Source organism: Carya illinoinensis, chromosome 1, assembly GCF_018687715.1.
Source record: "Carya illinoinensis cultivar Pawnee chromosome 1, C.illinoinensisPawnee_v1, whole genome shotgun sequence".
In the NCBI taxonomy this organism is placed as follows: domain Eukaryota; kingdom Viridiplantae; phylum Streptophyta; class Magnoliopsida; order Fagales; family Juglandaceae; genus Carya; species Carya illinoinensis.
In genome coordinates, this window is record NC_056752.1 from 36,168,743 (window position 1) to 36,182,695 (window position 13,953).

Consider the following 13,953-nt stretch of genomic DNA (forward strand, 5'->3'; position numbering starts at 1 on the left):
GACATATGCATCTGTTGCAAGATTAGAAGCTATTCGAATGCTACTTGCATATACTTGTTATAAAGATTTCAAACTTTTTCAAATGGATGTTAAAAGTGCTTTCTTAAATGGTTTTATAAATGAAGAGGTATATGTTGAGCAACTTCCAGGTTTTGAAAATCATTTTCTCCAAATCATATTTTCAAACTTACAAAAGCACTATATGGACTCAAACAAACTCCTAGAGTTTGGTACAGTTTGGTACGAGAGATTCAATGGTGTTTTGATTGAAAAAGATTTTTCAAGAGGAAAAATCGACACAACTCTTCTCATTAAATATGAAAATGATGATATTCTTTAGTTCAGATTTATGTTGATGATATAATATTCGGTTCTACTAATGAAAATATGTGCTAAGTTTTTGTTAAAACTATGTAGGAAGAATTTGAAATGAGCATGATGGGAGAACTTACATTCTTTCTCGAATTGCAAATTAAACAAGTAAAAAGTGAGACATTCATCAATCAATCAAAATATATTAAGGAATTACTGAAAAAGTTTGGGATGGAAGGTGCTAAGGAAATTGGAACACCAATGAGCCCATCAACTAAACTTGATAAAGATGAAATCGGTAAGCCAGTTGACTCGAAGGTATATTGAGGTATGATTGGTAGCTTATTATATTTGATAGCCAGTAGACCAGATATTATATTTAATGTGTGCTTGTGTGCACGCTTTCAATCATCTCCAAAAGAATCACATTTAATTGCAGTTAAGTGCATTCTTAGATATCTTAGTGATACAATTAACCTAGGGTTATGGTAACCTAAGCACACATCTTTCGATCTAATCAGCTATACAGATGCTGATTATGCTAGTTGTAAAATAGATTGAAAAAGCTCTAGTGGAGCATGTCATTTCTTAGATTATGCACTAGTTTCCTGATTTAGTAAAAACTAAAATTCTATTGCACTATCTACTGCTGATACAGAATATGTTACTGCGGGTAGTTATTGTGCTCAAGTTTTTTACATAAAGCAACAATTTGAAAATTTTAAACTCATATATAATCACATTCCAATCAAATGTGATAATACAAGTGCTATAAATATTTCAAAGAACCCGATACTACATTCTAGAACTAAGTATATTGAAATAAGATATCATTTTCTTCGAGATCATGTGCAAAAAGGCGATATAATACTAGAGTTCACGAGCACACACATCAGTTAGCAGATATTTTTATAAAACTTTTACCAGAAAATAGATTATGTATTATTAGAAGATAAATATGTATGATGCATGTTATGAATATCTCTTAAAAGATAGACTAGAGTCAATAAAAATAGAGAGAGATTTTTTAAATACTTTTACATAAATTTGATATTCTTAGCCTCATGTTTGAGACGCTCATTTTCTTCATACAATATCATGTCATTCTTATCCATGGGAACTGGCAAGCGGAATGAAGAATCTAATAGAGATTTCAACTGTTTATTCTTCTGCCGAGTGATTCCTTCCCTTGTGTGAGACTCTTGAACAATTCGTTGAAGTGCAACAATTTTTTCTTTGAACTTTTAAACTTCATGATTTTTGACTTGTAGCTGCTAGAAAAAAGCAACAATAGAGGAAGAGTAGCGAGTCCCGAGACTCACCAAGTCGTAGATAGTATCGGAGTCTGACTTATTAGCCAAATTATTATTTTCTTGCTGTAACATGGCACCAATGGAAGTTGCAGAAAGGACAGGAGGTTGATGTGTAGAATACCTCATGGATGGATCTAGAGAAATGTTAGAAGAATGAGCCATTAAGAAAAGAATTGAAAGCTTAAAGCGAGAATGTCGAAGGAATGCAGATGAGTTATAGAGATGAGAAGAAAATTTGATGCGGATTGGATGAACTTTAAGACTGATTTTATAAATATAGCATAAAGAACAAGACAAGCTATCATCCAAGTCAAGAAGCAATGTAATTTTTTTTATCGATAGGTGAAAATGACATTCTTTTAGAAACTCTGAGCTCTCAATCTCATTTGTCAACAACATCAGGTAATTTTTTTTCAAATCTCCAACCACACTTGTCGGGTCACGGACGAATCTATTTTTTCAACTATTTACAGTTTCTACTAACGCACCGTTTTCTTCAGTCCATTTACTTGTTGCGGATCTTTTTTAATGATGCCAAAAGGGGGATAAGTGTTAGATTAGAATATTAACATTGTTTGAATTGCTAAACTTGTTATATATGCTTGGAATTATATTCATACTTTTATTTGAAAAACTAACGTACATTCTCAGGGGGAGCTTAAGTATTAATACATACTTCATGTTCTATCAAATATTTGTTATCATAAAAAATGGAGAGATTGTTGAACCCAAGGTTTCAAACTTTATGTAATTATATATCTACACATGGATTTTAATGATAACAAATGAATTCAAAGAATAAAGGAGTCTCAATTTCAAGTTGTCTACACAATAAAGTCAAGCACACCAAGGAAACAAGTATGAGTAAGAAGGGAATAAGTTCACATTAAAGTCATAGAGTAATGTTGTAAATCTCTTAAAAATTTGAAATTAGGATTAAGGTTCAAAATTAATATTTTATCATAAAGCATTAAAATGCATTTTTCATATGTGTATGAATATTTTGAAAATTAAATTTGAAAATTTTGAAAGATGATTGATTGTCATCTTTCACATGTACATTACATGATTAAAAGTTTGAATTTTGAAAATATTAAAGATGATTGATTGTCATCTTTCACATGTGCATGTTTTATTTGAATATTTTCAAAAGTGATTGATTTTTTTTTACTTATGCAAAAGGTAGATGATTTTGTTTGAAAAATTTGAAAAGTAAAGTGTGTTCCTTTTGTCATATGCAAAAAGTAAAAAGATTAGGTTTGAAATATTTAAAAAATAAAGTGTGCTCCTTTTGTCATATGCAAAAAGTAACAAGATTGGATTTGAATTTTTTGAAAAGTAAAGTGTTCTCCTTTTGTCATATGCCAAAAGTAAAAGATTAGATTTGAAGTTTTTGAAAAATGAATGATATTGTCTTTGACAATTGAAAAAGAAGAACCTTTTATTTGAATTTTTTGAAAAAGTGAATGATGTTATCTTTGACATGTGAATCTTTTTAAATTTGAATATGAAGTCTCATATGCCTATAAATAGTTCATTTGAGAGCTTCACATTGAAAACACCAAGAGCATACAACATTCATTCAATTATTCAAAGTTTTTATTCTCTCTTCTCTAAGCATTGAGTCTTAATCATTGTTCATTTTGAGAAAAATATAATTTGCGCTGTATTGTTCTTATTTCACTCATTGAGGAGTGTTTTCTGATAACCTACCCACTATCCGCTCTTGTATCAGTAAAAGAGTGTGTATAACCCTTGTGCATATAGAAAGTGTTCTACACAGAGAATAGTTGAATCACCACGTGTAAGGTGATTGCAAGTGTAGAGGGTGTTCTACACGGATCCTTTGTAGCAGTGTTGTTCAAAAGTATAATAAGTTTCTATCTCCACCTGAAGGAGGTTTAATAGTGAATTTAGGGATCCTCAAGGGGTAGCTTGAAGCAAGGACGTAGGCAGTGGGGCAGAACCTTATTAATATACTGAGTTTTCTTATCTCTTACCCTTACTTTTTATATTTATTGTTGTTTCGTATTTTGTTTATATTTTATATTGTATATATGATTTATAATTATTATTTTTTAAATACAACTCAATTTACCCCACCTCTTGTGTTAGTCATCTGCGCAACACCATCCACATGCTCCTCTCCCTTGCATTACCTCAAATTGGCCACTTCATCAATTGGACATACAAAATATCTTCTTGCATGGGGATCTTGAAGAGATAGTGTTCATGCGCCAGCCACCCAGGTTCATCCATCCAGAACATCCTACCCATGTCTGTAAGTTGCTTAAATCAATTTATGGTTTAAAACAGGCCCCTAGGGCCCAGTTTGCTAAGCTGTCCTATGCCTTAGTTTCCTTAGGTTTTCATGGTTCTAAGTTAGAATTTTATCTGTTTATCCTAAATAATTCGACTGGTTGCATTTATCTTCTAATCTATGTAGATGATATAATAGTAACTGATTCCAATAGTGTACTCATCTCTGATTTCATTTCTTCACTCAGTTTGCATTTTCCAATCAAGGACCTAGGTTGCTTACATTACTTCCTAGGTATTGAGGTCACCCGTAACTCATCTTGTTTATTTTTGTCTCAGTCTAAGTATATTTGTGATTTACTTACTCGCACCACAATGCATGCTTCTAAACAAGATGAGTAGTGTTCAAAAAAACCCCCCATCCTCTACCAAACTAATAGCTTTAGATGGTTGTACATTTGAGGATGCTCAATTGTACTAGTGTGTTGTTGGTAGTCTTCAGTACTTAGCCTTCACTCGTCCAGATATATCGTTTGCTATCAATCGTGTATGCCAATACATGCTCTGTCCACGGCTGCTCCACTAGCAAGCTATTAAAAGGATTTTATGTCACCTCAATAATACTCAAACTCTTGGTTTTTGTTTCTCTCCATCCTCCTCTTGCACATTGTCAGCTTTCTCCAATGCTGATTAGGCCAATTGCCCGAATGATCGCAAATTCACATGTGAATTTTGTGTGTACTTTGGGACTCACCTCATTTCTTGGGGTTCAAAAAAAAGTGAACTATTATAGCTCGTTCCTCCACTGAGGCCAAATTCAAATAAGTGGCAAACACTAACTGTGAAGTCCTTTGGCTTCAATCACTATTCCAAGAACTGGGTATTTTTTCAAACAACCCCCCATCCTCTGGTGTAATAACATAGGTGCCACATACTTGTTGGCAAATCCAATTCTTCATTCTTGCACCAAACACGTCGATTTGGATTATCAGGCCAGTTCTTGATTCTCGCACCAAATATGTCGATTTGGATTATCACTTTGTTCGTGATAGAGTCAAGTGTCTTTCATTTCTAGCAAGGATCAAATAGCGGACATCCTTACCAAGCCTCTTTCAACTACACAGTTTCTTCTTCTTCTTCGGTCAAGCCTCACTATCAAAATAGTGCCGCTTGACTCGCGGGATGGTATTAAGGCATCACAACTGAATGCAACAAATTTCATAACAACGTACATAGCATAGTCTGTAATATTCTAGAATACTGCTGTGTAATAGAAATGGACAGATGTCATGTATTAAGTGGAAAGAATATTCTGGTTTGTTATTCATTGTATCTATAAATAGGAGAACCTCTTGTATTCGAAATATAATGGAAAAACAGTAAAGCATTTCTGCTGCCTTTCTTTGTGTATTCTCTATATGGCATTTATTCAAACACCTAGTGGGTTACTTTCTTAAGCTAGCTAGGGATGAGAATATCTCGATGAGCATAGAGAAGAAGCGATCAGATCAATTTTTGCTTGGGAGAAAAAGGAAAGGGAAATCGTACGTTTATGGTAGTTTATTGCATGCATGGGCCGGGGAGGATATAATTACATGCAGGTGGCGTACGTGGTGAGCCTCTCTAAAAATAGAGATCACATTGCAAATTTATTGGTCATGTGCTAAATTGATCACCTTAGCCTACAGTACTTTGTATAAAAGATGATCACGAGACACTATGTGCGTTTGTCATTCATTTTTGCTTCTGATGATATTCTTCTCGATCGTTTGAGAGCGATGCATATATATTCCTTCGTAAGATCATACAGAGAGAAGCTTGTAAAATGCAAGCTCGTAGAGAGACTGAGAACTTGATCATGATCAGGCTCATCAAGTACTACCTTATTATAACCTATTTAATTTATTAATTTGCAGTAGAGTTATACCCTCCGAACTGCATATCATGCATGTGAATGGCCTTAATTTAGAACTAAGTAAATATTTATCTCATTTGCTTTATTTAAATACTCTCAAATTAATTAGCTAGCGTCCATTCGATCTCTTTCTCGTCGATCTAGCTTCGAACTTTTAATCGGCCTGCCACCATTGATCATTGCCGCCAAAAACCAACACGATCGATCAAGATTAGCATTAATAAACTTCTCTGATTTGGGGATTTCATGCAATTAATTAGCTAGTCGATCAAGCTAGAAGGGTTAATTTGATCTTTAAGTGCATGCCCAGAGATAAAGTTTGTTGTTATCCACATTTTCTGCATGCAAAAGGATATATAACAACTTAAATGTTAAAATAAACATCTACATAATATAAAATAGTAAAAATAAATAAATAAACCCCTTCTACACAATAGAATAGGACCCCTAGCTATTTGTAGGATTCTTATCCTATCAACAAATGTCATGCTATTTTATGGAATTACTAATTTCTCATGACATTGTTATTACGTGATCATAAAATGAGAATATCATATATATGTTTATATTCTAGAGTCCAAAATACATAGTAATTATATATGAGTAATGTTACATGCAGTTACTTTTACGTATTCTCTACGCACACTACTAATATGATTAGCTGAATTAATTTTTTTTAATACACAACCAATCATATCACTAAAGTGCACAAAACAGTACGCAAAAGTGACTGCACATAGAATTTTTAATTATATATATCCATATTAAAGTGAAAAGGTTTAAAAAATAAATAAATCTACAAACTAAATATACATCATATTCTTATTCCACTATGATGAGGTAGTATTGTCCATTAATGTTTAAATGTTTTTATTTAAAAAAATAAGAGATAATCAAAAAATAACAAAAGTACCACATTTTTTATATAACAGGATGAAAACGATATATGAACACTATTTGTAGTATTATTCATAAAAAATAAAAAATAGATATAGTATTCTAAATCTTATTATGAATGATTAATATATAATTATACTAGTTAGCAAAGGCGGCTCAATATAAATTGAGCTTAAATAACTAGCAAATAAGGTATATTTAGATAGAATAATACTAGATTAGAGTTTCAAATAGATAATATTTGTAGAAGTCATTTGTAAAAAAATTAGTTTTATTAATAAATAATAGTTTTTTTTTATATATATATTTTTTAAAATATTTTTTTTATTAAAAAAAGAACCTATTTTTTAACAAAGCTTGTATGATACTGATATATTTAGAGATTGTAAAAACCTGCATTTATCATCTAAATAACTAAAAATTATTGGATTCATGTCTCTACAGTTACGTAAAACGATTTTTAATAATATGACGGCTGTGGAGGATCATTTATTCGTAAATGGAATTGATGGTAAATATTCACATTGGGTTTTACATGGAGAACCATTTCCCCAAGGAGTTAGATTTGGCAGTCATCTCAACCAGATGGATGAATGTAACGAGATCGACACGGAGGACATAAATGTTGATATTTCTGATGATGGTTATGATAATGGAGAAGATATGACTGAAATGTTAGGAGATCTTGGAGCAGGCATATTTGGTGCCAGGGTTAGAGAAGGAACATCTACCCAGTCATTTGAGGGAAATGAAGACTTTGGATCATTGTGGGAGGATGCACAACGAGAATTGTACGAAGGGTGCACCCGTCATAGCAAGTTGTCATTCACTGTCAGGTTGCTCCATATAAAGTTTATTTGTCGTATTTCTGCAAAGGCTATTGATATGCTGCTTGAATTATTTAAAGAGACTCTGCCAGAGGATAACGTAGTACCTCGAAATTTTTATGAAGCGAGGGTTAGGATTTGATTATAATATCATCCATGCATGTAAGAATGATTGTGTTCTCTTCTGGAAGCAATATGCAGAATGTGAATCATGTCCGGTGTGTCTTGAGTCAAGATAGACATCAGATAAGCGTAATGTACCCCAGAAAGTGCTAAGACATTTTCCGCTTATTCCTCGACTTCAAAGATTATTTACTTCCCGGATGACGCGAAAGATATGACTTGGCATCACACAGAAAGAGTTCAAAATGATCAATTTCTCACTCATCCTGCAGATTCCTTACAATGGAAGAAATTTGATGACGAGTATCCATGGTTTGCTGAAGAACCTCGCAATGTACGTCTTGGTTTAGCAACTGATGGATTTAATCCATTTGGCAACATGAGCACTTCTCATAGCACTTGGCCTGTCATAGTAATGCCTTATAATTTGCCACCATGGAAGTGTATGAAGGATCCTTATTTTATGATGACTCTATTGATTCCAGGGCCAAGGTCACCAGGAAATGAAATAGATGTATATTTGCAGCCAATGATGGAAGAGTTGAAAGAGTTCATGGGAACAGGGTATCAATACATATGATGTGGCCGCTTCGCGTGAATTCAAAATGCATGCTGCAGTACTTTGGACAATAAATGATTTTTTGGCATACGGGAACTTGTCTGGGTGGAGCACAAAGGGAAAAATGGCTTGTCCTATTTGTAACAAAGATACATAGTCTCAGTGGTTAGCGAATGGCCGGAAATTATGTTTCATGGGGCACCGTCGATATCTACCTCATGATCATAGATGGCGAAACAATAGGGTAATGTTTAATGGAACGGTTGATCGTAGGTCATCACCGCCAGAGTATTCTGACAATAATATTCTCACTCAATTGGCAGATGTCCCAGACAACAGATTTGGAAAGAATGCAAGATGCCGAAAGAGGAAAAGACAAGCAGTGGAATTGAATTGGACCAAAAAAAGTATTTTTTTTTGAGTTGCCATACTGGTCTACCTTAACACTGCGTCACAATCTAGACGTAATGCACATTGAAAAAAATATATGTGAGAATATTTTGGGTACCCTGATGTCAATATAAGGAAAAACAAAAGATACAGTCAACTCTCGTAAAGATTTGAAAGAGTTGGGAATCAGATCAGAGTTGCATTTGCAAAATACTGGGTCATCAGCTTATATGCCCATTGGATGGTATACACTTTCAAGTGATGAGAGAAAGAAATTCTATGATTGGTTTATGACAATCAAATTACCCGATGGTTATCCTTCGAACATGTCAAGATGTGTCCGACCTCATGATTGGAAGATAATTGGTCTAAAAAGTCACGACTGCCATATATTTTTACAGCGATTGTTGCCAATTGGTGTGCGCGGAAAGCTTACTCCAGATGTTCGTACAGCTATCACAGAATTAGGCAATTTTTCAAAAATATTTGCAGTAGAACGTTGAAAGTTGATGTCTTATTAAAAATGGAAGCTGACATTGCATTGATATTGTGTAAATTGGAGAGTTTGTACCCGCCTTCATTCTTTGATGTAATGGTTCATTTGGCTGTGCATCTCCCTCGTGAGGCTTTAGTTGCTAGCGCCGTTCAGTATAGATGGATGTATCCTATTGAACGGTTTTTGGGAAAACTTAAGCGATCTGTGGGGAATAAGGCTCGTCCGGAAGGATCGATCGTAGAATCATATATTCATAATGAGTGGCATACATTTTGGTCAATGTATTTTCGTGGGGTTGATACTAGATTTACGAGACCGAATCGAAATTATGAAGGTGGACAAATGGGAGTTTCGTCAGCATTTACCGTGTTTTCCCAGAAAGTACGTCCTATAGGTGCACAAGGGGGCTATGACCTATGTGGGCGAGAGTTTGAAAGAGGTCGATGGTATGTCTTAAATAATTGTGAAGAGATTGAACAGTATTTGAGGTTCGTGATGATCATCTAATTTGGTAGTAGTATTAAGTGCATTTCTAATAATATAGTATATATTGATACAAATTAATAACTCACATTAATATATGCAGCGTACATATACAACTACTTCGCACGAATGGTGTGACTGACGTAGAAAAGACGCATGAAGAAGAATTTGCCTCATGGTTTGAACATACGGTATTATTCGGAAAAAAATTATGCTTGAAAGTATTTTAAACTTTATTTAATTTGTAGGTGTCATCATATTTGTATATGATATTGATATAAGTAGAATAAAATTTATTTATGTAGGTTGCATCGAAATATAATGAACATTCAGGTGAAATCTCACCAGAAGTATATGCTTTGGCATGTGGTCCATCTAAGCGGGCTATCCAATATTCAGGATGTTTGGTGCGTGGATATAGATTTCACACAGCAGACAGAGAACGATATAGGAAAACTCAAAATTGTGGGGTTGTTGTCGAAGGAAGCCATGGGGATGAAAATATTGATTTTTATGGAATTGTGGAGGATATCATAGCATTAAAGTATGTGGGGGGATATATAGTCTGGTTATTTAAATGTAATTGGTGGGATGTCTCGAATCCTAGGTTGGGAGTGCGTAAGGATGAATATTTTGTAAGTGTCAATACATCTCGCAAATGGTATGAGGACGACCCATTTGTTCTCGCATGTCAAGCAAATCAAGTTTTTTATTTAGATGATCCGGAGTTCAGAAATCCATGGAGAATAGTCGAGAAATTTGCGCTAAGAAATGTGTATGATTATATTCCAAGACAAACCACATGAAGAAGTTGATAGTCCAGACCATGAAGAAGCATATCAAGAAAATGAATCAGGCATCAATCTATTTGTTGATCTAAGCCATTATGACATGGTCCCATTGCGCAGAGAAGATGTTCAACCCGAAGTAATTGAAGGTGACATGTCAGAAGAACATGAATCAACTGAAGTGTCTACTGAGGATGAGAGCGATTGGTCCAGCAATACTGATACCGAATGATTTTCAAACAGATATTTGTGTAGGTAAAATTCTTATAAAAATATTTCATGTATTTTGTTCGAATAATAATTTATTATAATTTCAAACAGATATGCCTCCTAAACGCAAAAGAACACGTGAGCCATCCCCACCACTTAGCGAATCCCCGTGTGCTTCACCTGCCAACAATGGTGGGCCACCGTTACCAGAACCAGAACAAGGTATTTTTTCAATGTATATCTTTCAAATAAGATTAATGTAATTAAAATATATTCTAAGCTATTTGTATATATAGCTGTTGTAAACCAGCGCCGAGTTAGAGGCATTACGAGGGGTGTCTGCATAGAAAAAGTAAGGAAAGTGGGTAAAATTAAAGTTGATATATCTGATGATCACACCAGTGGCTCTGGGGATTCGGCAGCTTGGCTTGCTTCTTATGTTGGTACACTTACTCGCACGTATGCACCGATGGCTACATCATCCTGGGCTAAAGTTCTCAAAGATGTGAAAGACCACATCAAAAATCGTTGTCTGGTAATAAGTTACTTTGTATAACATTTTTATTTAAATGCGAATGTTTAAAATTATACTAATTGTTTATAATTCTTTGAAGGACGAGTTTGAACTAAATTTTGGTCGGCGGGAGGATCGACTAAGGATTGAAGAACTCATGTTGAATGCATTCCGGAGGTACAAAGGTCGATGCCATGCACACTACCAGAAGTTCAGTACTACGATAGAGGCGCGTCAAAATCCATTCCAAGCAATGCCACCAAACGAATGGGAGAAAGTTTGTGATCTGTTTGAAGATCCTGCTTATCAGGTAATTTCGCTACTATCTTTTTTTTAATAATATATAATAGATGTATTAAATAAAAATTATAATACTTTTTTTTAGAAACAGAGTACAGTGAACAAAACAAATAGATCAAATTTAACGATACACCATCACGCGGGTTCTCGATCTTTTCATCGCTTGTAAAAAAAATGGTTAGTTCTTATTGTCTCCATTAAATCTTAATATATACACTTTTTTCGTATAAATTATGATATTAATTTTCATTTTGCAGCAAGAAGAAAATCCTACTGATTATGATCTGACCCAATTGTATGCTAAAGCACATAAAAATCGTGATGGTGTTTGGAGCAATCCTGAGACAGAGGCAAATTATGTAAGTTTAAGTTTATTTAATTTCATTGTCTAAATATATTTTTGTTACATATACTAATTTTAATGTTTTTATTTTTCTAGGACAAGATGATATCTCTTAAAGACACTGTTGCGGATCCATCTAATGAATCATCTATCAACGATGCTCAAATCTTTTCTCAAGTTCTTGAATCACGTTCTGGATATTTGAGGGGCTTAGGACGTTGCGTGAAGCCATCCTCAACATCTTCATCATCTTCTAAAGCCAGATCGAATGACGACAAGACTAAAAAATTAAAGGAAGCTGCACTTGAGATAGAACGATTGAGATCGAAGGAAAAAGAGTTGTTGACCCGATTAGATCAAGCAGCAGATTTAGAATCAAGATTAGAAGAGAGGCTACAATTAAATAACCAAAAAATGTTTGAACAATTTCAATTAATGATGTCCCAAAACCCTATACCACCACCACTACCACAATCATAATTCATTTGTTTTTTTTTAATTGCCTTTAATATTTACGATGTTTGTAAACATTTGAACAATTGATGTATATAGATTACAATTTGTATTAGTATCAATTTCATTTTGTTTGATCAATGCCGTTTGAATGGTAAATTACCATTTATGCATACATTCGAACAAAAACATATCCATTCGAACCAATAAATTCTCATTCGAACAAAAATATACCCATTCGAACTTACCGGGAAATACAATCCATGCGTTCGTTCGAACAACTAAATACTCATTCGAATAAATTCATTTCTAAAAGTCCGTTCGAACAGAAGATTTCTGTAAATAGATTATTTGTTCGAACAGTTAATATTTTTCTTCGAACTAAAGTCGCTTACGAACTTTTTTGTTCGACCGGACTTGGTCAGATATGATTATTGGTTCGAATTAACATTTCATGTTGTTCGAACAAAAATATGTCCGTTCGAACTTGATTCTGAGACGACATTTTTTTGTCTCAAAAAAAATTTCCCGTTCGAACGGTTTCGACCGGTTTCGTCCAATTTCGTCCCTAAAAATACTTTTCTGAGACTCGTCTCCGAAAACTTTCTGAGGCAGCCTTTTTGAGACAAAATAGAGACGAAATTTTTTCATCTCCCAAAACTTTTAGAGACGAAATTTCCATTTTTTGAGACAAAAATTTTTGTCTCAAAAAATCATATCTCTTGTAGTGAGATGATCACGAGACACTATGTGCGTTTGTCATTCATTTTTGCTTCTGATGATATTCTTCTCGATCGTTTGAGAGCGATGCATATATATTCCTTCGTAAGATCATACAGAGAGAAGCTTGTAAAATGCGAGCTCGTAGAGAGACTGAGAGCTTGATCATGATCAGGCTCATCAAGTACTACCTTATTATAACCTATTTAATTTATTAATTTGCAGTAGAGTTATACCCTCCGAACTGCATATCATGCATGTGAATGGCCTTAATTTAGAACTAAGTAAATATTTATCTCATTTGCTTTATTTAAATACTCTCAAATTAATTAGCTAGCGTCCATTCGATCTCTTTCTCGTCGATCTAGCTTCGAACTTTTAATCGGCCTGCCACCATTGATCATTGCCGCCAAAAACCAACACGATCGATCAAGATTAGCATTAATAAACTTCTCTGATTTGGGGATTTCATGCAATTAATTAGCTAGTCGATCAAGCTAGAAGGGTTAATTTGATCTTTAAGTGCATGCCCAGAGATAAAGTTTGTTGTTATCCACATTTTCTGCATGCAAAAGGATATATAACAACTTAAATGTTAAAATAAACATCTACATAATATAAAATAGTAAAAATAAATAAATAAACCCCTTCTACACAATAGAATAGGACCCCTAGCTATTTGTAGGATTCTTATCCTATCAACAAATGTCATGCTATTTTATAGAATTACTAATTTCTCATGACATTGTTATTACGTGATCATAAAATGAGAATATCATATATATGTTTATATTCTAGAGTCCAAAATACATAGTAATTATATATGAGTAATGTTACATGCAGTCACTTTTACGTATTCTCTACGCACACCACTAATATGATTAGCTGAATTAATTTTTTTTAATACACAACCAATCATATCACTAAAGTGCACAAAACAGTACGTAAAAGTGGCTGCACATAGAATTTTTAATTATATATCCATATTAAAGTGAAAAGGTTTAAAAAATAAATAAATCTACAAATTAAATATACATCATATTCTTATTCC